The 26,924-nt window shown below is 34.0% G+C and overlaps 1 annotated feature.

Annotated features, from left to right (window-relative positions):
- Positions 1 to 4,984: 4,984 nt before the first annotated feature.
- Positions 4,985 to 5,088: a mobile genetic element.
- Between the last annotated feature and the right edge of the window lie 21,836 nt (positions 5,089 to 26,924).

Below are 26,924 nucleotides of genomic sequence, written 5' to 3' on the forward strand. Positions count from 1 at the left end.
TCTCGTACAACTAGATTTAAAAGGAATTTCAGAACTTTTTTACATACTTCCTAAATGGTTTTTCTTATCCAACTGTGTGCCAGTTATTATACTGAAAACTGTATAAAACTTTATCGTTTTACTCTTGGGCATCTTTCGTATTCACTTTCCAAGTTTTTATAGTCTCAGTTTTGATTCTAGTCATTGTTCATATCATTAGCGTTTGAATAATTCACAGGGTTTCTATTCTTTTTCCATGATGTTTAAGAGTAATTCACGGATTTAATACTCTACGTTTACTATAGCTCCTACCTTAGTTTCAGGGTTTTTCTACAAAATTTAGGAATTTCCTCCTCTTTAATGTCATCTGGGTATGATTTCCATTTCATTATTTTCATTTCTTCTTCTCGTTTATGAGGTCTTGATCTATGACTCCATTGATATTCTGAAAATTAAATAGTCTTTATCATTATACTTTATAGCCTCATTAGCTTATTTTGGCTTTCAATTCATTTAATAATACATCTTCACTTTTTAAATTGAAGTTTAAACGCCCATTCAGGATTTAAACAATGTTTAATTAATCGCGGGAAATATCTGACATCATTATATGAATAGCTTCTTTTATAAAGATAAATTAAACTAAATTATTTTATATAAATTAATGTTACTTGTTTAATGATTTATAAATAAATATATTTTTATGCATCGTCTAATATATAGATGTATGACAAAAAAAGGTCAGCAACAGCGCCGTCCTATCCACTAACTATGTTTTTAATATAAGAATTAGAATGATTTCATCATTGTTGTCATGCACTTAGCTGTTAAATGGCTGATGACATGCTAAAAGAATGCAAAATTTCAAAATAATTGATATCAGATTCGAAATGAATCGGCATTATTTGACATTCTCATCTTGGAAATGTCAAATAATGCGCTTCATTTTTTTTTGATGAAAAACAAGTGAATTCATCACGATTTTCAGATAACAGTATCAAAACACACATCAACTATGAATAATTTACACTTTGATCAATTAACTGATTATGTTTGGGAGCACTTTTACGGTACACAACCTAATTCAAAACCAATTCAAGGTATAAAGTTTGTTGATTGTTGTTAGTGTCTCATGCGAAATCAACAGAATAATGGAATGCTTCTGTATATACTGTATATACATCACCATTACAACTAAGAGTGCCATTTCTTTTGAAAAATCAAACAATAAATTTCTTAACTCGTATTGTTCATTTACTAACTGCAGCAGTGATTCATATGGTGGATCTCTCTACTTTATTTGTGATAGTTCCATTGTCCAATACCGAACATGTGGCTACAAATCAAAAACAAACTCCTATGGGCATTCATTCATATGTTTCCTTATTTCTAAATCAAATAATAAAAATTATCTTTATGAAAGTTCTTTTTATGAATGCGGAAATTTAGAAAAATCTAATACAAATCATCTTCAATATGGAAATATTGGAGTTAAATCAATCAACACAAGTTTCTGTGAAGCAAACTTTGACTCAGGAATACGTCTATTTGAACCACCAAGTCAAAGTAACGTAACATATTCATCATTTTGTAACACAACATCAAATTATAGAATTTTAGAATTAGATTATGGTAACTATAATTTTAATTTTTGTAATGTTTTGAATAATGAACACATATATTCTACATATGGAACATTCTATGCAGATGGATCAACTGTTCATATTGAAAACTGTTCATTTCTTGGAAATTCAGGACCAGGAGTAGAATTTTATCAAAAAAGAATTTGTTCAATTACAGTTAAAGATTCTTTCTGTGACAGAATAGGTAAAACATATCAATCAATTATTACAAATAGTATTCATAATACATATTCTATTCATAATTCTTTTCTCACTTTCATCATATCTGGTTGAAGCAGAGGTTTCTATTTTAGATTTAGCTATAAGAAGAATAATTACACAAAATTGAAATTGGTTTTAATATTATTCATATCATTGTTCATTACTTTCTCTTTGTATTGCTTTAGTAAAAAAATAAACTTAATTTGACTGAAACTCTCAGCCTACATTTGATGTTAAATATGAAAATTTAACATTAGAATTTGGTATGAACATATTAATGGTAGACTTCTCAGGAAAAATTAAAAGAATTAATAAAATATTGAATTATGTTTTATTTCAAGGAGAATGAGGTATAGCTGATATGAATGCTCTAATTGCAGACGCATTTAAGCTTTCTAACTTTTTTAGAGCTCGAAAGTATAAAAGTAGAAGAATTTTAGAAATAAGGAGGTTAAAAAGCGTAATCTCCTAGTGCACTCTTAAAGCAGAATGCAATATAGAGTTTCATATGCAAAGAGTGAAAAAACTAATGTGTGGGGAAAAATATGCCAAAGTTCCGCATTAAATTGTCTCTCTGTATTTTTCAGGAATAATTTTTATTTGTGTGAGGTAAATTTTACCTTCAAAATATAGAGAGAATGTGTATAATTTCATACTTAACCATAAATAAACAAATATCTTTTTATTTAATAAACCATAAAAATATTTACACTTTTTTTCCGCTCCACATCTTTCTCAGTTCCTTCATTTTTTAGCTTCTCTTTTTTGAGCTCGGACTGTATCCCAATGCATTTGTTTGGAGTCTTTAACACACACTGCTGGACTTATCGCTCGATGACGCGCTTCTTGTCTTGTAGTTTGTGTCGCTTCTGCTGTAACAATAACGGATTCTTTCAACTCGTTTAAGCAATACAGAGTATTTCGAGTTTGGCTTAGAAATTGTTTTACTTTTTTCCTCTTCTTCTTTTCCTACGTTCTTTAATATCTTTTCGTTTTAACTTGACTTTGCTTCTCGTAATTTCCCGGGAAATCTGGTTCGATCCTTGCAGCAACTTTGATTTCCTTTCCTAGTCGTTCATTCTTCTTCTTTCTGTTTAGCTCTGTCTGCTTCTTCTGCTTGTTGAAACAATCTTCTTGTCTGATCATTTTGATTTACGTATTGTGCTGCTTTTGTTGTTTGCTGGGATTCCATGAACGCCTTCTTATCTTTTTTCACTGCATAATTTATACCTCCTTGGAATCAACATCATCTTCGTCAATAACACTCTTTTACGATCTTTCTCTTTTTGGAGGTGGAGAGGGACTTTTTTCACCGATTTCTCTTCTAATTTTTGTTCTCCCCTATTAACTTCTTGAGTTTTTCTTTCTTTGATTAAATCGATTCATCTGGTATTAATTAATATTTCTTCTTAGAACTTTGTTTGAGATGGCTCGCGTTTTTCTCTTCTGTCTTCCAACGCTTTTGACTTTAATGAAGGTTTGCTCTTCTTTAGGGAATCGGTGGTGATTTGCTTCTAATGGCTTTGGTTTGTATTCTAATGGTTTACGTTTTCATCTGGTCATCTCGTGTTTTTGAACTGATCTTCTAATTGTTTCGAAATATCATTCATTCGTCTCAAACTTTTTTTTGTCGTTGAAGTGATTCTTCTTTTCGTAACGCTTTCAATAAGTTCTCTGCTTTCATCTTTCATGAATTCTGTGATTTGATCTGGAATTGGTTCTTTTTTCATCTTCTTTTATGGACTGTTTTCTTTCGAGTTGTTTACTTAAATATTTTTTTCTTTCGCAGTTTGTTTTGTTTTGATCCGAAATTGCAAGACTACTATTAATTTCATATAAACTACTTGCATTGGATAGTTTAATTGTTTGATGTGTCTGTTTTTGCAGAATTTTTGTTTTTCCTTTGTAATTGGTGTTGCCTTTTCATGAAGAGATCACCCATGTGTTTGAGTATTCGTTTGGAGATCAGTTGTACCTAATGTTAGATGTTGAGGTTTGTGGCAAAGAAGAATCGGTGTCATCTACTAAATCAGTAAATTTTTTGTATTTTATTACTTTCTTTTTCTAAGGTTGATTGAAGAGTTCTGTAATAGTAACCGATTTCCTTTTTTTAGGGCTAATTTATCTGTATCTGTTTTTGTTTTTTCTTGTGTTGATTCTAATTTGAAAGTCTGAAATGTCATTGATCATGGAATGATCGAATATCGGCCATTGTTGATATAGTAATCCTGTATTTTTTATTCTGTCTTTGTTGATTTTATGTGTTGTTATCAGTTGTCGAATTTTGAGATTTTCGAAGGATGATTCTCAATAGTCAGTAATTTTTGCTAGATGAATCCGATTTAGCTGACTGTGATTTTCTTACGATGCATGACGAATTCCTTTTCCAACTTTTTGTACTCCACAGGTCTATAAGTTGGATTCGAGTTGCATCTGATATCCGTATTTTATTTTGTTTTTAGATTTTTGGAAGATGATTCGAAGTCATCTGAAAAGGAAGATCGGCTAAATTTGCGCTAGCTTTCTAAATCGTTAAAATAATGTATATTTTTGCGATGATATTGTATTTGTATCTCTCTACTCTGCGAGCCTTCTCTACGTTGTGTGCTTAAATTATGCGATGTTGATATAAAATCTAAAATCTGTTTTTTAGTGCTTCTTTGCCAATTTCTTTCTGGGTCTGAAGTATTTAATGCGGTCTTTCCTTTCTTTGGTGGTTGCTGGCCATTGCGTGGTTTGGGAAGGCGGGTTGTTAAACCTACATGGCGTGAGTCGGAAGCATCCGAGTCGCATCGATTGATCACTTGAATGAGAAAGTTGATGGATCAGAAAAATCACTAATCATATCCTTTTGGCTATCAAGGCTGTGTTTTCTTGGTAATTCCATTCCGGTTCATAAGTCGGGCGATGCATGTTGATAAATAATATACGGCGATTTGTTGAAGATTAGTACTGAATTCGATGTTTTGGGCTGCTTATCTGGATGAAATTGGGTCTGTCTGGAACCATGACGATCAAGGCAAACTCATTCCAGGATTTGGAATAGTTTATTTTTTTAAACGTAAAGTTTAATTTACTAGATTATGCAAAAATAAGTATTTCAATTATATCTAGCCCACAAAATGGGATATAATAGCATAATTAATGCGTCATTATATGATTTTTGTAATCGTTAAATACGTTGTCGTTATCGATTTTGTAATTTAATCGGTTATCGTTTTTTCTAAACGCTGCATTTTTTTGCTTATCGAGCTATTGAACATAAACATGTTGGCCCTTACCAGCAATTGAAAGACTATTTTTCATTAATAACAATTACATTTACTACCCGAGTTATTCACTCAATCAATGAAGTCGTATATAGTCTACTTCAATTTACATATTGGAAGTCCAATTTCACTTGGGCATTTTTAACTCATTATAGAACATAACCAGTTGGAAATCGGCAAAATTATGCTTTAATTCCATACATTAAGAAAAAATTTAAAGGTTCTTCAAATAATAGCAAACTAATAGTTTAATTAGAGGTTTTACAAGTATGAGACCCAATCTACGTTTGATATAATCACATATAAATGTAGAAAACTGGTTTAAAATTAAATAGTTCAAAAGTTGAAAACGATTTATGAAAAAATAACCGTGATGACAATTGTACTAAATTTGCTCTGTATTAAAGTATCGATGATAGAAAGAGGCAGTATTTTGAAAGGTATTTCAAAAATATTTAAAAGTCGGAGAAATTGTATTGTAATGTACTATAATTATGTACAAATTCCGATTCAATACTAATCTTCGTATTGAAAGTTGTTTTGAAGAAGGATTATTCTCTAAATTCTGATCAGAATCTGTTAAAATCTAGAGTAATCGCTTTTGTACAACTTACAAAAAACTAAAAATGTAATAACCAATAGAATTGGCATTTTCAACGTTTTTCAAAGTGAGAGAGTGTAAATTCTTTTTTTTATCACTATTAAGAGTTTTTAAAAATTTAATTATACTTAATTTATATGATTGAAATATATGACACAAGTTAACTATGGAGAATAATCTTTCACCAATTTCAAATTTATTGAATTTTTCTATTCGAATTAAAAATTTTCCCCAAGAAGAAAAAATAATTACGGAAATTAATATGTTAATACATAAAATATTTTATTGATTCAAAGAATTCAATTTTTCTTTGGATCAAAAAACTTGTGTAAAAGTTCGTATTTTAAGCTAAACTATACTTTTACGAAGCTGTTTTTATTTTTTTTTCAACCGGGGATTGTATAGAATTTATTCTTTCAAAATTTGAAATCGTTATTGTATATCACCGGACATGATCAAATAGAGTTGCAATCTCTAATTATAGCCACATTAAAAAAAAAAAAAAAAAAAAAACAAAAAAAAAAAAAAAAGGTAGTGGGGCTCCAGGCACTTCGTGCCCTCTAGGCCCTGAGATGTTTAGGAGAAAGAAGTTTTGAGGACATACATGATCTTTGAGTTTAGATATGAACAGATAGAATATGAGAGAGGTCTATAAACGAGAAGTGTCATATAAACATCTGTCATTTTACTCAGAATTTTACTCAGCAATTCAATAAAATATTTTTAAGGGTAGAAGGGTTACTAACCCCGTTTTTCTACCCATTTCTACCCATATGTCCTTACTGAAAAAAGTTTGTGTTCCATCTGTCAAAAAACGTTTTTTACTTCACTTAAAATGCACGTAAGTAGTAAGAATATACCGTAAGAGGAAAGAGCATTGAAACAATCCAAATAGTAAGACTGACACCCACAAAAAAGTTGCAAACAACAAATATGAATGAACCCACAAGTTGCAACAAATGTCAAGCAACCCTATGCTTTTAAACCCGAGTTCTTGGTGCACAGAGTGGAGGTTTAAGAGCGGCACTTTTAGCGAAATGGCAGGCTATGGTGGAGGCTGCAGACGGAACCAGCCTATAACTCAAGTCAAATGAATTGAGTTCACTCAAAAATCAAATACAGATGTCAAAAAGTCAAACATAGACCATACAGAAGCCAAATAAGTGAAACGAAAAGGAAACAGAATATGACAGAACACAAAGAAATCAATGAGTTAAACGTAGAGAAAAGAAGAAAGAAGAACAACTGAAAGAACTAAGTAATGAGAAATATGCGAAAAAAGTGTCAGAAAAGCAGCAAGAAGTAGCAAAAAATGGAACAAGATGTCAATAAAAATTGAAAAACCATACTACTCGATATGAAAGTACATGGAAAAGATGCAGAGATAAAAACAAAAAGCCCTGAAGACATATATGGATATGCGATGAGTAAAAAAAAGAATTGAAGCAATTGTAAAGGCAGAAACTTTTACAGGTTGCAAAACCAAACCGTACGTAATGAAACTTAGCACAAGAAAGTAAATAACGAACGCGGCTATGCAAAGGCATGAAAGCGCAGAATATACAAAAGCCAACAATGACTGCGTTTAGATGCCCAAGCCAACGCTAAAGCAGCCCAACTCATAGGGGTCGATAAGGAAAAATACAAGCGGATAAGATAGTTCAAATGAAGCTTTAACAAATGCTGATTTAAGAAACGCTTTCGAAGCTCTTCATATAAGGTGAAACAAGTGACGACTTCTCATCTGGAGAAAATGAGTCCTGAAGGTTTCGACAAAGAGTTAAAGGAAGTAGCACAAAATATGACGCAACAGTGTCTGACAGATGCAACAGTGTCTATGAGATGCAACAGTGTCTATGAGATGCATCAGTGTCTATGAGATGCAACAGTGTCTGACAGATGCAACAGTGTCTATGAGATGCAACAGTGTCTATGAGATGCAACAGTGTCTGACAGATGCAACAGTGTCTATGAGATGCAACAGTGTCTGACAGATGCAACAGTGTCTATGAGATGCAACAGTGTCTATGAGATGCAACAGTGTCTGACAGATGCAACAGTGTCTATGAGATGCAACAGTGTCTGAAAGATGCAACAGTGTCTGACAGATGCAACAGTGTCTGACAGATGCAACAGTGTCTGAAAGATGCAACAGTGTCTATGAGATGCAACAGTGTCTATGAGATGCAACAGTGTCTATGAAATTTAACAGTGTCTGACAGATGCAACAGTGTCTATGAGATGCATCAGTGTCTATGAGATGCAACAGTGTCTATGAGATGCAACAGTGTTTGAGAGATACAATAGTATCTAACAGAAGCAAAAGTAAGTGATAGATGCAACAGTGACTTATAGATGCAACAGTGTCTATGAGATGCAACAGTGTCTGACAGATGCAACAGTGTCTATGAAATTTAACAGTGTCTGAGAGATGCAAGAGTGTCTGAGAGATACAATAGTATCTAACAGAAGCAAAAGTAAGTGATAGATGCAACAGTGTCTATGAGATGCAACAGTGTCTGAAAGATGCAACAGTATCTGAAAGATGCAACAGTGTCTGACAGATGCAACAGTGTCTATGAGATGCAACAGTGTCTGACAGATGCAACAGTGTCTATGAGATGCAACAGTGTCTGAAAGATGCAACAGTGTCTGACAGATGCAACAGTGTCTATGAGATACAATAGTATCTAACAGAAGCAAAAGTAAGTGATAGATGCAACAGTGTCTATGAGATGCAACAGTGTCTGACAGATGCACAGTGTCTGAAAGATGCAACAGTGTCTATGAAATGCAACAGTGTCTGAAAGATGCAACAGTGTCTGAAAGATACAATAGTATCTAACAGAAGCAAAAGTAAGTGATAGATGCAACAGTGTCTATGAGATGCAACAGTGTCTGAAAGATGCAACAGTGTCTGAAAGATGCAACAGTGTCTATGAGATGCAACAGTGTCTGAAAGATGCAACAGTGTCTATGAGATGCAACAGTGTCTATGAGATGCAACAGTGTCTATGAGATGCAACAGTGTCTGAAAGATGCAACAGTGTCTGAAAGATGCAACAGTGTCTATGAGATGCAACAGTGTCTATGAGATGCAACAGTGTCTATGAGATGCAACAGTGTCTATGAGATGCAACAGTGTCTATGAGATGCAACAGTGTCTATGAGATGCAACAGTGTCTATGAGATGCACAGTGTCTATGAGATGCATCAGTGTCTATGAAATTTAACAGTGTCTATGAGATGCAACAGTGTCTATGAGATGCAACAGTGTCTGAAAGATGCAACAGTGTCTATGAGATGCAACAGTGTCTATGAGATGCAACAGTGTCTGAAAGATGCAATAGTGTCTGACAGATGCAACAGTGTGTATGAGATGCAACAGTGTCTATGAAATTTAACAGTGTCTGACAGATGCAACAGTGTCTGACAGATGCAACAGTGTCTATGAGATGCAATATTATCTGTCACACATAACAATGTCTGACAGATATATCTTTCTATGATTCTAACCCTAATTACATTTTTCGTAAAAAACTATATTTAAGATTTGCAATTAACACCCTTTTTCTCTTCCAATAATGCACAAAACCAAGATTTGACATCAGATTTAAAATCTCCATCAAGTCTGCTTTCCAAATCCGCTGTCAAAACTTGAATATCTCAATTAATTAATGATATTCAGATATTGCGAATAATCTTTAGGTAAAGAAGAAAATTTATGTTGTAAAATCATATAAAAATGTAGTTAGAGAGCAAAAATTATGTTTGAGTGGATCTCCATGTCGTAGTGGATCTAGATGTTTGAGTGGCTTCAGATGTATGAGTGGTTTTCAATGTCAGTGTGGATCAAGATGTCTGGGAATAAAAGTAAGTCGTAGGTTAATATAATATATTGATATTAATAGTTAAGTATGACTTAAAATGTAAGTCTCGGACGAAAGTAAGTATGACTTGAAATGTAAGTCTCGGACGAAAGTAAGTATGACTTGAAATGTAAGTCTCGGACGAAAGTAAGTCTGACTTGAAAGTAAGTCTGACTTGAAATGTAAGTCTCGGACGAAAGTAAGTATGACTTGAAATGTAAGTCTCGGACGAAAGTAAGTCTGACTTGAAATGTAAGTCTGACTTGAAATTAAGTCTGGACGAAAGTAAGTCTGACTTGAAATGTAAGTCTCGGACGAAAGTAAGTCTGACTTGAAATGTAAGTCTCGGACGAAAGTAAGTATGACTTGAAATGTAAGTCTGACTTGAAATGTAAGTCTCGGACGAAAGTAAGTATGACTTGAAATGTAAGTCTGACTAGAAATTTAAGTCTCGGACGAAAGTAAGTATGACTTGAAATGTAAGTCTGACTAGAAATTAAGTCTCGGACGAAAGTAAGTATGACTTGAAATGTAAGTCTCGGACGAAAGTAAGTCTTGAAGAAAGTAAGTATGACTTGAAATGTAAGTCTCGGACGAAAGTAAGTCTGACTTGAAATGTAAGTCTCGGACGAAAGTAAGTCTGACTTGAAATGTAAGTTCGGACGAAAGTAAGTCTGACTTGAAATGGAAGTCTGATTCTAAATGTAAGTTCTAGACTAAAGTAAGTCTGATTCTAAATATAAGTCTGATATTAAGATAAGTTTGTAACTAAAATTAAGTCTTATTCCAAAAGCAAATTTAATTGTATAATAAGTCTGGATCTAGAGTAAGCCTTAGTCTACAGCTATTCTGTGTCAAAAATAAGTCACGAACCATAGTAAGTTTCGGACTAGAGTATGTCTGTAATTCGAATCATTCATATTCTTCAATTATCCCGCCAAAAAAATTATCGTCTTTTTATCATACCATAGTTTTTATCAATCTCGTTCTACTAAAAAACCTTTATATTGGTGATTTCTTTGTTAAACCCGTATTTTTTCATGTGAATCTTATTGTATAAACTCTAAAAGTTCAATTTCCGGTCGAAAAAAACTTGAAAACAATTTGTATTCGACGAGTTAAAGAGCTCTATTTATTCTAAATTTTCCAAAAAAAATTAGATTTCGTTTTTTCGCTTCAAAAAATGTTGTTTTAAGTTTTAAAATTTGTAATTCAAAATTTTTTTGGAAAGATTTACGATTTTTTAATACTGCGAATGAGTTTTATTTTACATACTCTATTGATAAATCATATTTTTGTCGAGATATAACTTTTTTTTAAAAAAATTATATGCAAAGAGTGTTATAGAATTCTAGAAGGTATAGTGCATAATTTGAAGTATACTATCAAATAAAGAAATTTTACAGTTTTTTAGTTTTATTTAGATGTACGTTATTTTAGATGGCTTCGTCGAAAACAAAGCATGTCTGTTAAGTTTATTCTTAACATGGTAAATAAAATGGCAACGAAGCCCAGTGTACTGCGTCTTATGCCGTAGTTTTTGTTATCTTCATACTCAAATACAACAAATACAAATAGATTTATTACGAAAAAACGTATAAAACAAATGATATATTTATTTCTAGACAAGTTGACGAACATGTAGCGCAACTGTATCGCTTTAGAGAACAGTTCTTCCAACACCTACTCATTCAGTGAAAGATTTAAGAAGAACTCTTACTCGACCTTAACTACCTACGCTTTGCTTGAACAATTCCCAACGAGGTTACTATAAGGTTGCAAGTCTTGTCAAAATGTAGTATGCAATACGTTGGGGAAAAATAGATATATACGAACAAACTACTACAGTCTAGCAACTAGTCTTTAAGTGTAATGTATTTTTGCTACAAAGAGCTCATAACGAAGTCAAATTTTGCAATTTGATGTCAAAACTAGCTAGTTGTTGAATCAAATAGCGTTGTGACTTTGTATACATCACGATCTTGTGGTATCAGAGCTGTACTGCTGCAGACTAATTCAACTAAACATGAGCAAGATTGGGATTTCTATTCTCTGGGGTGCGAGGCTCGTCCAAAGTTCAAGCAGCTACAGTGTTTTGGATCACCTAAAGAATTTTGGGAATTCAGTTATCCGTTACTACTCTTAAATTAAAGTAGAGCACTACAGCGAATCAATCGTAATGCCTAGTCTCTCCAGTAACAAGCTGATCTGCTATATTAACTTTAAAGCCAAATCGATTCACATTGTTGCTGGTAAGTCTGATTGCTTCAGATAGAGAGCATGAATTGCTTCTTTATCATCTAATCCCCATCCCCCTTGTTCCCGATTGGATGACATGGACAATTCATCTTTCTCTAACGAAACAAAATGACACTTTTTGGCGGCTTATTGACTCAGAAAAATTTGAGAGTTAACGAATAATTTTGGCGCCAAAAATAATTTCTCTTAATTTATTAAATTTAATATACGCACATCCATAAGTTATGCTATTTTTTCTATTTATTTTGTTCTAAAATTCTAAATATTTTTTTTTCATAACATAAAATATGATGTCTAGTCTCATTTACATAACAACATGCCTTAGAATAGGTTTTTTATTCTTTTTGTCACTTTAAATTAAGAATAAAAAGATAATTTAAATTGAATATTTGCGATTATTCTCACTAATGCTGCTTCCTCTTTTATTAGGTAGACAACAAAAAGTTAGCCTTGGACTCCCATATCAGATTTTTGATTGGTTGCGTATATAATGAGCTGGGATTGATAGACGAAAACCCAGTGAGAAAATTTTTGACGCCCCAAATTCTTCTATAATTTCTTCTTTATAATCTGGTTTTATATGTGAAACCTACATTTTATAAAGCTATATAAGTTATAATCAAACTATATTAATGAAAACACAAAGTAATATGAACAATTTGATTAAAAACGGGAAAAAAGAAGCAATATTTGAAGGGAAAATAGAAAGAATCCTAATCGATTGTAAATGTTGTAAAGTTTTTATTGAAGCATTCATATAGTATAGCTATATTTATACTTCATGCGAAATATTATAGTCTTATTTCCAATTTCTGGTTGAAGTTACCTTCTGGTTTTCTTATACTATGTGTGTTATTATTCGTGCTATGACTTAGAATGTTGAACTTCTCTTTTTTTATTGAAATTTTGATTACAAAAAAAAAACTCTCAAAAAAAAGAACAAGTAATTTGTTAACATTGTTTTACATTAAGGGTAACTGAAATAATAATAAATATTTGTTTTTAAAACCATTAAATTTCTTCATCTGGTTATATATGGCGTCAAAAATTTTCTCACTGGGTTTTCGTGTATCAATCCCAGCTCATTATATACGCAACCAATCAAAAATCTGATATGGGAGTCCAAGGCTAACTTTTTGTTGTCTACCTAATAAAAGAGGAAGCAGCATTAGTGAGAATAATCGCAAATATTCAATTTAAATTATCTTTTTATTCTTAATTTAAAGTGACAAAAAGAATAAAAAACCTATTCTAAGGCATGTTGTTATGTAAATGAGACTAGACATCATATTTTATGTTATGAAAAAAAAATGTTTAGAATTTTAGAACAAAATAAATAGAAAAAATAGCATAACTTATGGATGTGCGTATATTAAATTTAATAAATTAAGAGAAATTATTTTTGGCGCCAAAATTATTCGTTAACTCTCAAATTTTTCTGAGTCAATAAGCCGCTTAAAAAGTGTCATTTTGTTTCGTTAGAGAAAGATGAATTGTCCATGTCATCCAATCGGGAACAAGGGGGATGGGGATTAGATGATAAAGAAGCAATTCATGCTCTCTATCTGAAGCAATCAGACTTACCAGCAACAATGTGAATCGATTTGGCTTTAAAGTAATATAGCAGATCAGCTGTGTTACTGGAGAGACTAGGCATTACGATTGATTCGCTGTAGTGCTCTACTTTTAATTTAAAGTAGTAACGGATAACTGAATTCCCAAAATTCTTTAGTGATCATCCAAAACACTGTAGCTGCTTGAACTTTGGACGAGCCTCGCACCCCAGAGAATAGAAATCCCAATCTTGCTCATGTTTAGTTGAATTAGTCTGCAGCAGTACAGCTCTGATACCACAAGATCGTGATGTATACAAAGTCACAACGCTATTTGATTCAACAACTAGCTAGTTTTGACATCAAATTGCAAAATTTGACTTCGTTATGAGCTCTTTGTAGCAAAAATACATTACACTTAAAGACTAGTTGCTAGACTGTAGTAGTTTGTTCGTATATATCTATTTTTCCCCAACGTATTGCATACTACATTTTGACAAGACTTGCAACCTTATAGTAACCTCGTTGGGAATTGTTCAAGCAAAGCGTAGGTAGTTAAGGTCGAGTAAGAGTTCTTCTTAAATCTTTCACTGAATGAGTAGGTGTTGGAAGAACTGTTCTCTAAAGCGATACAGTTGCGCTACATGTTCGTCAACTTGTCTAGAAATAAATATATCATTTGTTTTATACGTTTTTTCGTAATAAATCTATTTGTATTTGTTGTATTTGAGTATGAAGATAACAAAAACTACGGCATAAGACGCAGTACACTGGGCTTCGTTGCCATTTTATTTACCATGTTAAGAATAAACTTAACAGACATGCTTTGTTTTCGACGAAGCCATCTAAAATAACGTACATCTAAATAAAACTAAAAAACTGTAAAATTTCTTTATTTGATAGTATACTTCAAATTATGCACTATACCTTCTAGAATTCTATAACACTCTTTGCATATAATTTTTTTAAAAAAAGTTATATCTCGACAAAAATATGATTTATCAATAGAGTATGTAAAATAAAACTCATTCGCAGTATTAAAAAATCGTAAATCTTTCCAAAAAAATTTTGAATTACAAATTTTAAAACTTAAAACAACATTTTTTGAAGCGAAAAAACGAAATCTAATTTTTTTTGGAAAATTTAGAATAAATAGAGCTCTTTAACTCGTCGAATACAAATTGTTTTCAAGTTTTTTTCGACCGGAAATTGAACTTTTAGAGTTTATACAATAAGATTCACATGAAAAAATACGGGTTTAACAAAGAAATCACCAATATAAAGGTTTTTTAGTAGAACGAGATTGATAAAAACTATGGTATGATAAAAAGACGATAATTTTTTTGGCGGGATAATTGAAGAATATGAATGATTCGAATTACAGACATACTCTAGTCCGAAACTTACTATGGTTCGTGACTTATTTTTGACACAGAATAGCTGTAGACTAAGGCTTACTCTAGATCCAGACTTATTATACAATTAAATTTGCTTTTGGAATAAGACTTAATTTTAGTTACAAACTTATCTTAATATCAGACTTATATTTAGAATCAGACTTACTTTAGTCTAGAACTTACATTTAGAATCAGACTTCCATTTCAAGTCAGACTTACTTTCGTCCGAGACTTAAATTTCAAGTCAGACTTACTTTCGTCCGAGACTTAAATTTCAAGTCAGACTTACTTTCGTCCGAGACTTACATTTCAAGTCATACTTACTTTCTTCCAAGACTTACTTTCGTCCGAGACTTACATTTCAAGTCATACTTACTTTCGTCCGAGACTTAAATTTCTAGTCAGACTTACATTTCAAGTCATACTTACTTTCGTCCGAGACTTAAATTTCTAGTCAGACTTACATTTCAAGTCATACTTACTTTCGTCCGAGACTTACATTTCAAGTCATACTTACTTTCGTCCGAGACTTACATTTCAAGTCAGACTTACTTTCGTCCGAGACTTACATTTCAAGTCAGACTTACTTTCGTCCAAGACTTAAATTTCAAGTCAGACTTACATTTCAAGTCAGACTTACTTTCGTCCGAGACTTACATTTCAAGTCATACTTACTTTCGTCCGAGACTTACATTTCAAGTCATACTTACTTTCGTCCGAGACTTACATTTCAAGTCAGACTTACTTTCGTCCGAGACTTACATTTTAAGTCATACTTACATTAATATCAAACTTATATTAACCTACGACTTACTTTTATTCCCAGACATCTTGATCCACACTGACATTGAAAACCACTCATACATCTGAAGCCACTCAAACATCTAGATCCACTACGACATGGAGATCCACTCAAACATAATTTTTGCTCTCTAACTACATTTTTATATGATTTTACAACATAAATTTTCTTCTTTACCTAAAGATTATTCGCAATATCTGAATATCATTAATTAATTGAGATATTCAAGTTTTGACAGCGGATTTGGAAAGCAGACTTGATGGAGATTTTAAATCTGATGTCAAATCTTGGTTTTGTGCATTATTGGAAGAGAAAAAAGGGTGTTAATTGCAAATCTTAAATATAGTTTTTTACGAAAAATGTAATTAGGGTTAGAATCATAGAAAGATATATCTGTCAGACATTGTTATGTGTGACAGATAATATTGCATCTCATAGACACTGTTGCATCTGTCAGACACTGTTGCATCTGTCAGACACTGTTAAATTTCATAGACACTGTTGCATCTCATACACACTGTTGCATCTGTCAGACACTATTGCATCTTTCAGACACTGTTGCATCTCATAGACACTGTTGCATCTCATAGACACTGTTGCATCTTTCAGACACTGTTGCATCTCATAGACACTGTTGCATCTCATAGACACTGTTAAATTTCATAGACACTGATGCATCTCATAGACACTGATGCATCTCATAGACACTGTTGCATCTCATAGACACTGTTGCATCTCATAGACACTGTTGCATCTCATAGACACTGTTGCATCTCATAGACACTGTTGCATCTCATAGACACTGTTGCATCTCATAGACACTGTTGCATCTCATAGACACTGTTGCATCTCATAGACACTGTTGCATCTTCAGACACTGTTGCATCTTTCAGACACTGTTGCATCTCATAGACACTGTTGCATCTCATAGACACTGTTGCATCTCATAGACACTGTTGCATCTTTCAGACACTGTTGCATCTCATAGACACTGTTGCATCTTTCAGACACTGTTGCATCTTTCAGACACTGTTGCATCTCATAGACACTGTTGCATCTATCACTTACTTTTGCTTCTGTTAGATACTATTGTATCTTTCAGACACTGTTGCATCTTTCAGACACTGTTGCATTTCATAGACACTGTTGCATCTTTCAGACACTGTTGCATCTGTCAGACACTGTTGCATCTCATAGACACTGTTGCATCTATCACTTACTTTTGCTTCTGTTAGATACTATTGTATCTCATAGACACTGTTGCATCTGTCAGACACTGTTGCATCTTTCAGACACTGTTGCATCTCATAGACACTGTTGCATCTGTCAGACACTGTTGCATCTCATAGACACTGTTGCATCTGTCAGACACTGTTGCATCTTTCAGATACTGTTGCATCTTTCAGACACTGTTGCATCTCATAGACACTGTTGCATCTATCACTTACTTTTGCTTCTGTTAGATACTATTGTATCTCTCAGACACTCTTGCATCTCTCAGACACTGTTAAATTTCATAGACACTGTTGCATCTGTCAGACACTGTTGCATCTCATAGACACTGTTGCATCTATAAGTCACTGTTGCATCTATCACTTACTTTTGCTTCTGTTAGATACTATTGTATCTCTCAAACACTGTTGCATCTCATAGACACTGTTGCATCTCATAGACACTGATGCATCTCATAGACACTGTTGCATCTGTCAGACACTGTTAAATTTCATAGACACTGTTGCATCTCATAGACACTGTTGCATCTCATAGACACTGTTGCATCTTTCAGACACTGTTGCATCTGTCAGACACTGTTGCATCTCATAGACACTGTTGCATCTGTCAGACACTGTTGCATCTTTCAGACACTGTTGCATCTCATAGACACTGTTGCATCTGTCAGACACTGTTGCATCTCATAGACACTGTTGCATCTCATAGACACTGTTGCATCTGTCAGACACTGTTGCATCTCATAGACACTGTTGCATCTGTCAGACACTGTTGCATCTCATAGACACTGTTGCATCTCATAGACACTGTTGCATCTGTCAGACACTGTTGCATCTCATAGACACTGATGCATCTCATAGACACTGTTGCATCTCATAGACACTGTTGCATCTGTCAGACACTGTTGCATCTTTCAGACACTGTTGCATCTCATAGACACTGTTGCATCTCATAGACACTGTTGCATCTGTCAGACACTGTTGCATCTGTCAGACACTGTTGCATCTCATAGACACTGTTGCATCTCATAGACACTGTTGCATCTGTCAGACACTGTTGCATCTGTCAGACACTGTTGCATCTCATAGACACTGTTGCATCTCATAGACACTGTTGCATCTGTCAGACACTGTTGCATCTTTCAGACACTGTTGCATCTCATAGACACTGTTGCATCTGTCAGACACTGTTGCATCTCATAGACACTGTTGCATCTCATAGACACTGTTGCATCTGTCAGACACTGTTGCATCTTTCAGACACTGTTGCATCTCATAGACACTGTTGCATCTGTCAGACACTGTTGCATCTCATAGACACTGTTGCATCTGTCAGACACTGTTGCATCTTTCAGACACTGTTGCATCTTTCAGACACTGTTGCATCTTTCAGACACTGTTGCATCTCATAGACACTGTTGCATCTCATAGACACTGTTGCATCTGTCAGACACTGTTGCATCTGTCAGACACTGTTAAATTTCATAGACACTGTTGCATCTCATAGACACTGTTGCATCTCATAGACACTGTTGCATCTTTCAGACACTGTTGCATCTGTCAGACACTGTTGCATCTCATAGACACTGTTGCATCTGTCAGACACTGTTGCATCTTTCAGACACTGTTGCATCTCATAGACACTGTTGCATCTGTCAGACACTGTTGCATCTGTCAGACACTGTTGCATCTCATAGACACTGTTGCATCTGTCAGACACTGTTGCATCTTTCAGACACTGTTGCATCTTTCAGACACTGTTGCATCTCATAGACACTGTTGCATCTCATAGACACTGTTGCATCTGTCAGACACTGTTAAATTTCATAGACACTGTTGCATCTGTCAGACAATGTTGCATCTCATAGACACTGTTAAATTTCATAGACACTGTTGCATCTCATAGACACTGTTGCATCTGTCAGACACTGTTGCATCTGTCAGACACTGTTGCATCTTTCAGATACTGTTGCATCTTTCAGACACTGTTGCATCTGTCAGACACTGTTGCATCTGTCAGACACTGTTGCATCTGTCAGACACTGTTGCATCTCATAGACACTGTTGCATCTCATAGACACTGTTGCATCTGTCAGACACTGTTGCATCTGTCAGATACTATTGTATCTCATAGACACTGTTGCATCTGTCAGACACTGTTGCTTCTGTTAGATACTATTGTATCTCTCAAACACTGTTGCATCTCATAGACACTGTTGCATCTGTCAGACACTGTTGCATCTCATAGACACTGTTGCATCTATCACTTACTTTTGCTTCTGTTAGATACTATTGTATCTTTCAGACACTGTTGCATCTTTCAGACACTGTTGCATTTCATAGACACTGTTGCATCTTTCAGACACTGTTGCATCTGTCAGACACTGTTGCATCTCATAGACACTGTTGCATCTATCACTTACTTTTGCTTCTGTTAGATACTATTGTATCTCATAGACACTGTTGCATCTGTCAGACACTGTTGCATCTTTCAGACACTGTTGCATCTCATAGACACTGTTGCATCTGTCAGACACTGTTGCATCTCATAGACACTGTTGCATCTGTCAGACACTGTTGCATCTGTCAGATACTGTTGCATCTTTCAGACACTGTTGCATCTCATAGACACTGTTGCATCTCATAGACACTGTTGCATCTGTCAGACACTGTTGCTTCTGTTAGATACTATTGTATCTCTCAGACACTCTTGCATCTCTCAGACACTGTTAAATTTCATAGACACTGTTGCATCTGTCAGACACTGTTGCATCTCATAGACACTGTTGCATCTATAAGTCACTGTTGCATCTATCACTTACTTTGCTTCTGTTAGATACTATTGTATCTCTCAAACACTGTTGCATCTCATAGACACTGTTGCATCTCATAGACACTGATGCATCTCATAGACACTGTTGCATCTGTCAGACACTGTTAAATTTCATAGACACTGTTGCATCTCATAGACACTGTTGCATCTCATAGACACTGTTGCATCTTTCAGACACTGTTGCATCTGTCAGACACTGTTGCATCTCATAGACACTGTTGCATCTGTCAGACACTGTTGCATCTTTCAGACACTGTTGCATCTCATAGACACTGTTGCATCTCATAGACACTGTTGCATCTGTCAGACACTGTTAAATTTCATAGACACTGTTGCATCTGTCAGACAATGTTGCATCTCATAGACACTGTTAAATTTCATAGACACTGTTGCATCTCATAGACACTGTTGCATCTGTCAGACACTGTTGCATCTGTCAGACACTGTTGCATCTCATAGACACTGTTGCATCTGTCAGACACTGTTGCATCTTTCAGACACTGTTGCATCTTTCAGACACTGTTGCATCTTTCAGACACTGTTGCATCTCATAGACACTGTTGCATCTCATAGACACTGTTGCATCTGTCAGACACTGTTAAATTTCATAGACACTGTTGCATCTGTCAGACAATGTTGCATCTCATAGACACTGTTAAATTTCATAGACACTGTTGCATCTCATAGACACTGTTGCATCTGTCAGACACTGTTGCATCTGTCAGACACTGTTGCATCTTTCAGACACTGTTGCATCTGTCAGACACTGTTGCATCTGTCAGACACTGTTGCATCTGTCAGACACTGTTGCATCTCATAGACACTGTTGCATCTCATAGACACTGTTGCATCTGTCAGACACTGTTGCATCTGTCAGATACTATTGTATCTCATAGACACTGTTGCATCTGTCAGACACTGTTGCTTCTGTTAGATACTATTGTATCTCTCAAACACTGTTGCATCTCATAGACACTGTTGCATCTGTCAGACACTGTTGCATCTCATAGACACTGTTGCATCTATCACTTACTTTTGCTTCTGTTAGATACTATTGTATCTTTCAGACACTGTTGCATCTTTCAGACACTGTTGCATTTCATAGACACTGTTGCATCTTTCAGACACTGTTGCATCTGTCAGACACTGTTGCATCTCATAGACACTGTTGCATCTATCACTTACTTTTGCTTCTGTTAGATACTATTGTATCTCATAGACACTGTTGCATCTGTCAGACACTGTTGCATCTTTCAGACACTGTTGCATCTCATAGACACTGTTGCATCTGTCAGACACTGTTGCATCTCATAGACACTGTTGCATCTGTCAGACACTGTTGCATCTGTCAGATACTGTTGCATCTTTCAGACACTGTTGCATCTCATAGACACTGTTGCATCTGTCAGACACTGTTGCATCTGTCAGACACTGTTGCATCTGTCAGACACTGTTGCATCTGTCAGACACTGTTGCTTCTGTTAGATACTATTGTATCTCTCAGACACTCTTGCATCTCTCAGACACTGTTAAATTTCATAGACACTGTTGCATCTGTCAGACACTGTTGCATCTCATAGACACTGTTGCATCTATAAGTCACTGTTGCATCTATCACTTACTTTTGCTTCTGTTAGATACTATTGTATCTCTCAAACACTGTTGCATCTCATAGACACTGTTGCATCTCATAGACACTGATGCATCTCATAGACACTGTTGCATCTGTCAGACACTGTTAAATTTCATAGACACTGTTGCATCTCATAGACACTGTTGCATCTCATAGACACTGTTGCATCTGTCAGACACTGTTGCATCTTTCAGACACTGTTGCATCTCATAGACACTGTTGCATCTGTCAGACACTGTTGCATCTCATAGACACTGTTGCATCTCATAGACACTGTTGCATCTGTCAGACACTGTTGCATCTTTCAGACACTGTTGCATCTCATAGACACTGTTGCATCTCATAGACACTGTTGCATCTCATAGACACTGTTGCATCTGTCAGACACTGTTGCATCTTTCAGACACTGTTGCATCTTTCAGACACTGTTGCATCTTTCAGACACTGTTGCATCTCATAGACACTGTTGCATCTCATAGACACTGTTGCATCTGTCAGACACTGTTAAATTTCATAGACACTGTTGCATCTGTCAGACAATGTTGCATCTCATAGACACTGTTAAATTTCATAGACACTGTTGCATCTCATAGACACTGTTGCATCTGTCAGACACTGTTGCATCTGTCAGACACTGTTGCATCTTTCAGATACTGTTGCATCTTTCAGACACTGTTGCATCTGTCAGACACTGTTGCATCTGTCAGACACTGTTGCATCTTTCAGACACTGTTGCATCTCATAGACACTGTTGCATCTGTCAGACACTGTTGCATCTCATAGACACTGTTGCATCTGTCAGACACTGTTGCATCTTTCAGACACTGTTGCATCTTTCAGACACTGTTGCTTCTGTTAGATACTATTGTATCTCTCAAACACTGTTGCATCTCATAGACACTGTTGCATCTGTCAGACACTGTTGCATCTCATAGACACTGTTGCATCTATCACTTACTTTTGCTTCTGTTAGATACTATTGTATCTCTCAGACACTCTTGCATCTCTCAGACACTGTTAAATTTCATAGCACTGTTGCATCTGTCAGACACTGTTGCATCTCATAGACACTGTTGCATCTATAAGTCACTGTTGCATCTATCACTTACTTTTGCTTCTGTTAGATACTATTGTATCTCTCAGACACTCTTGCATCTCTCAGACACTATGCCATCTCATTAACACTGTTGCATCTTTCATTGACTTTTTTATCTCTCTGGAAATATTTTATCTCTATAATATTTTTTATATCTCCCAAACTTTTACATCTTTCTGATTAATTTTTTTATCCTTTTTCATTCTGTTCTGTATATCGAATCTTTATATAACAAATAATTAAATAGTTTCTCATATTTATTAACTGTTTTTATAAACAATAATCATACACATTTTATTCATATAAATATTTTTTTCACAAACCATTTTTCCTCTTCCTTCTTACAACAAAATCCGGATCTCTTTCCTTGTCTTTATTATCAAAAACTTCTTCGATAATTTTTGAAATCATGTCTTTGTTTTGCTGATATTCATCTGATTCTTCCGGAAGATATGCATTACTTAATGCCAAATCTATCACTTCTGGATGTGTTTTTCTTAATGATGATATATAATGAATTGCCTGAATTGTATCATAATCGATGTTCATCCCAAGATTAAACATGAAGCTTGTTGCCTTGTCAATTGACGGAAGATTTAAAATGCGTTGAACAAGACTTTTAACTCCTATATCTGGAGTTACTTGTTCTTCATACAAGTAAATTTCGTTCTCAACTTTGGTTGTAAATGTTTTCCGAGCCGAAATTTTGCATTGTTCATTTTTCCGATCACCCTTTCCTATCGGATTGTCTTCATCATCATAAACTAGAATATTCTTCGAACTATTGAATTCCAATTTTCCAATATGAAATGCTTTAGGTTTTTCTAAATCGGCCGGTTTTACATCTAAGATGTTATGAATACATGGAATATGAACACCATATAGTTTATAAACATTTTCCATGTTGCAGTTGCATTTACAATGCTGTTCGACTTTATTTTTAATTGCCGAAATTTTCAATTTTCTATAAAGTTTCATTACATTATCATTTTTTGGATTATGTTTGAGTGGATTTAGATGTATGAGTAGTTTTCAATGTCAGTGTGGATCAAGATGTCTGGGAATAAAAGTAAGTCGTAGGTTAATATAAGTTTGATATTAATGTAAGTATGACTTAAAATGTAAGTCTCGGACGAAAGTAAGTCTGACTTGAAATGTAAGTCTCGGACGAAAGTAAGTATGACTTGAAATGTAAGTCTGACTTGAAATGTAAGTCTGACTTGAAATGTAAGTCTCGGACGAAAGTAAGTCTGACTTGAAATGTAAGTCTCGGACGAAGTAAGACAGACTTGAAATGAAGTTCGGACGAAAGTAAGTCTGACTTGAAATGGAAGTCTGATTCTAAATGTAAGTTCTAGACTAAAGTAAGTCTGATTCTAAATATAAGTCTGATATTAAGATAAGTTTGTAACTAAAATTAAGTCTTATTCCAAAAGCAAATTTAATTGTATAATAAGTCTGGATCTAGAGTAAGCCTTAGTCTACAGCTATTCTGTGTCAAAAATAAGTCACGAACCATAGTAAGTTTCGGACTAGAGTATGTCTGTAATTCGAATCATTCATATTCTTCAATTATCCCGCCAAAAAAATTATCGTCTTTTTATCATACCATAGTTTTTATCAATCTCGTTCTACTAAAAAACCTTTATATTGGTGATTTCTTTGTTAAACCCGTATTTTTTCATGTGAATCTTATTGTATAAACTCTAAAAGTTCAATTTCCGGTCGAAAAAAACTTGAAAACAATTTGTATTCGACGAGTTAAAGAGCTCTATTTATTCTAAATTTTCCAAAAAAAATTAGATTTCGTTTTTTCGCTTCAAAAAATGTTGTTTTAAGTTTTAAAATTTGTAATTCAAAATTTTTTTGGAAAGATTTACGATTTTTTAATACTGCGAATGAGTTTTATTTTACATACTCTATTGATAAATCATATTTTTGTCGAGATATAACTTTTTTTTAAAAAATTATATGCAAAGAGTGTTATAGAATTCTAGAAGGTATAGTGCATAATTTGAAGTATACTATCAAATAAAGAAATTTTACAGTTTTTTAGTTTTATTTAGATGTACGTTATTTTAGATGGCTTCGTCGAAAACAAAGCATGTCTGTTAAGTTTATTCTTAACATGGTAAATAAAATGGCAACGAAGCCCAGTGTACTGCGTCTTATGCCGTAGTTTTTGTTATCTTCATACTCAAATACAACAAATACAAATAGATTTATTACGAAAAAACGTATAAAACAAATGATATATTTATTTCTAGACAAGTTGACGAACATGTAGCGCAACTGTATCGCTTTAGAGAACAGTTCTTCCAACACCTACTCATTCAGTGAAAGATTTAAGAAGAACTCTTACTCGACCTTAACTACCTACGCTTTGCTTGAACAATTCCCAACGAGGTTACTATAAGGTTGCAAGTCTTGTCAAAATGTAGTATGCAATACGTTGGGGAAAAATAGATATATACGAACAAACTACTACAGTCTAGCAACTAGTCTTTAAGTGTAATGTATTTTTGCTACAAAGAGCTCATAACGAAGTCAAATTTTGCAATTTGATGTCAAAACTAGCTAGTTGTTGAATCAAATAGCGTTGTGACTTTGTATACATCACGATCTTGTGGTATCAGAGCTGTACTGCTGCAGACTAATTCAACTAAACATGAGCAAGATTGGGATTTCTATTCTCTGGGGTGCGAGGCTCGTCCAAAGTTCAAGCAGCTACAGTGTTTTGGATCACCTAAAGAACTTTGGGAATTCAGTTATTACGTAAATTTCTCAAGATGAACTTGAGAGCAGCGCAGTTATAACGAAAGTCTCTGATGAAAGGCAATGATTTCTTTCATGAATGATCTAACGTTAGCTTGAAATCAGGAAAAGAGACTATTGATGACTTACTTTCCATCGATGGTGCACAACAGCAGGGAGGGGATTGGTGGGTTTGGGGAAATTCGCTGAGGCACTAGTGTCCGGATTGTTCGTCAAATAGGTTTCCTTTCCTATAAAGAAATGACACTTTTTTGGCGGCTTATTGACTCAGAAAAATTTGAGAGTTAACGAATAATTTTGGCGCCAAAAATAATTTCTCTTAATTTATTAAATTTAATATACGCACATCCATAAGTTATGCTATTTTTTCTATTTATTTTGTTCTAAAATTCTAAAATTTTTTTTTCATAACATAAAATATGATGTCTAGTCTCATTTACATAACAACATGCCTTAGAATAGGTTTTTTATTCTTTTTGTCACTTTAAATTAAGAATAAAAAGATAATTTAAATTGAATATTTGCGATTATTCTCACTAATGCTGCTTCCTCTTTTATTAGGTAGACAACAAAAAGTTAGCCTTGGACTCCCATATCAGATTTTTGATTGGTTGCGTATATAATGAGCTGGGATTGATAGACGAAAACCCAGTGAGAAAATTTTTACGCCCAAATTCTTCTATAATTTCTTCTTTATAATCTGGTTTTATATGTGAAACCTACATTTTATAAAGCTATATAAGTTATAATCAAACTATTTAATGAAAACACAAAGTAATATGAACAATTTGATTAAAAACGGGAAAAAAGAAGCAATATTTGAAGGGAAAATAGAAAGAATCCTAATCGATTGTAAATGTTGTAAAGTTTTTATTGAAGCATTCATATAGTATAGCTATATTTATACTTCATGCGAAATATTATAGTCTTATTTCCAATTTCTGGTTGAAGTTACCTTCTGGTTTTCTTATACTATGTGTGTTATTATTCGTGCTATGACTTAGAATGTTGAACTTCTATTTTTTTATTGAAATTTTGATTACAAAAAAAAACTCTCAAAAAAAAAGAACAAGTAATTTGTTAACATTGTTTTACATTAAGGGTAACTGAAATAATAATAAATATTTGTTTTTAAAACCATTAAATTTCTTCATCTGGTTATATGGCGTCAAAAATTTTCTCACTGGGTTTTCGTGTATCAATCCCAGCTCATTATATACGCAACCAATCAAAAATCTGATATGGGAGTCCAAGGCTAACTTTTTGTTGTCTACCTAATAAAAGAGGAAGCAGCATTAGTGAGAATAATCGCAAATATTCAATTTAAATTATCTTTTATTCTTAATTTAAAGTGACAAAAAGAATAAAAAACCTATTCTAAGGCATGTTGTTATGTAAATGAGACTAGACATCATATTTTATGTTATGAAAAAAAAATGTTTAGAATTTTAGAACAAAATAAATAGAAAAAATAGCATAACTTATGGATGTGCGTATATTAAATTTAATAAATTAAGAGAAATTATTTTTGGCGCCAAAATTATTCGTTAACTCTCAAATTTTTCTGAGTCAATAAGCCGCCAAAAAAGTGTCATTTCTTTATAGGAAAGGAAACCTATTTGACGAACAATCCGGACACTAGTGCCTCAGCGAATTTCCCCAAACCCACCAATCCCCTCCCTGCTGTTGTGCACCATCGATGGAAAGTAAGTCATCAATAGTCTCTTTTCCTGATTTCAAGCTAACGTTAGATCATTCATGAAAGAAATCATTGCCTTTCATCAG

The sequence above is a fragment of the Trichomonas vaginalis genome, chromosome VI (assembly GCF_026262505.1).
Source record: "Trichomonas vaginalis G3 chromosome VI, whole genome shotgun sequence".
NCBI classification, from domain to species: Eukaryota; Parabasalia; order Trichomonadida; family Trichomonadidae; genus Trichomonas; species Trichomonas vaginalis.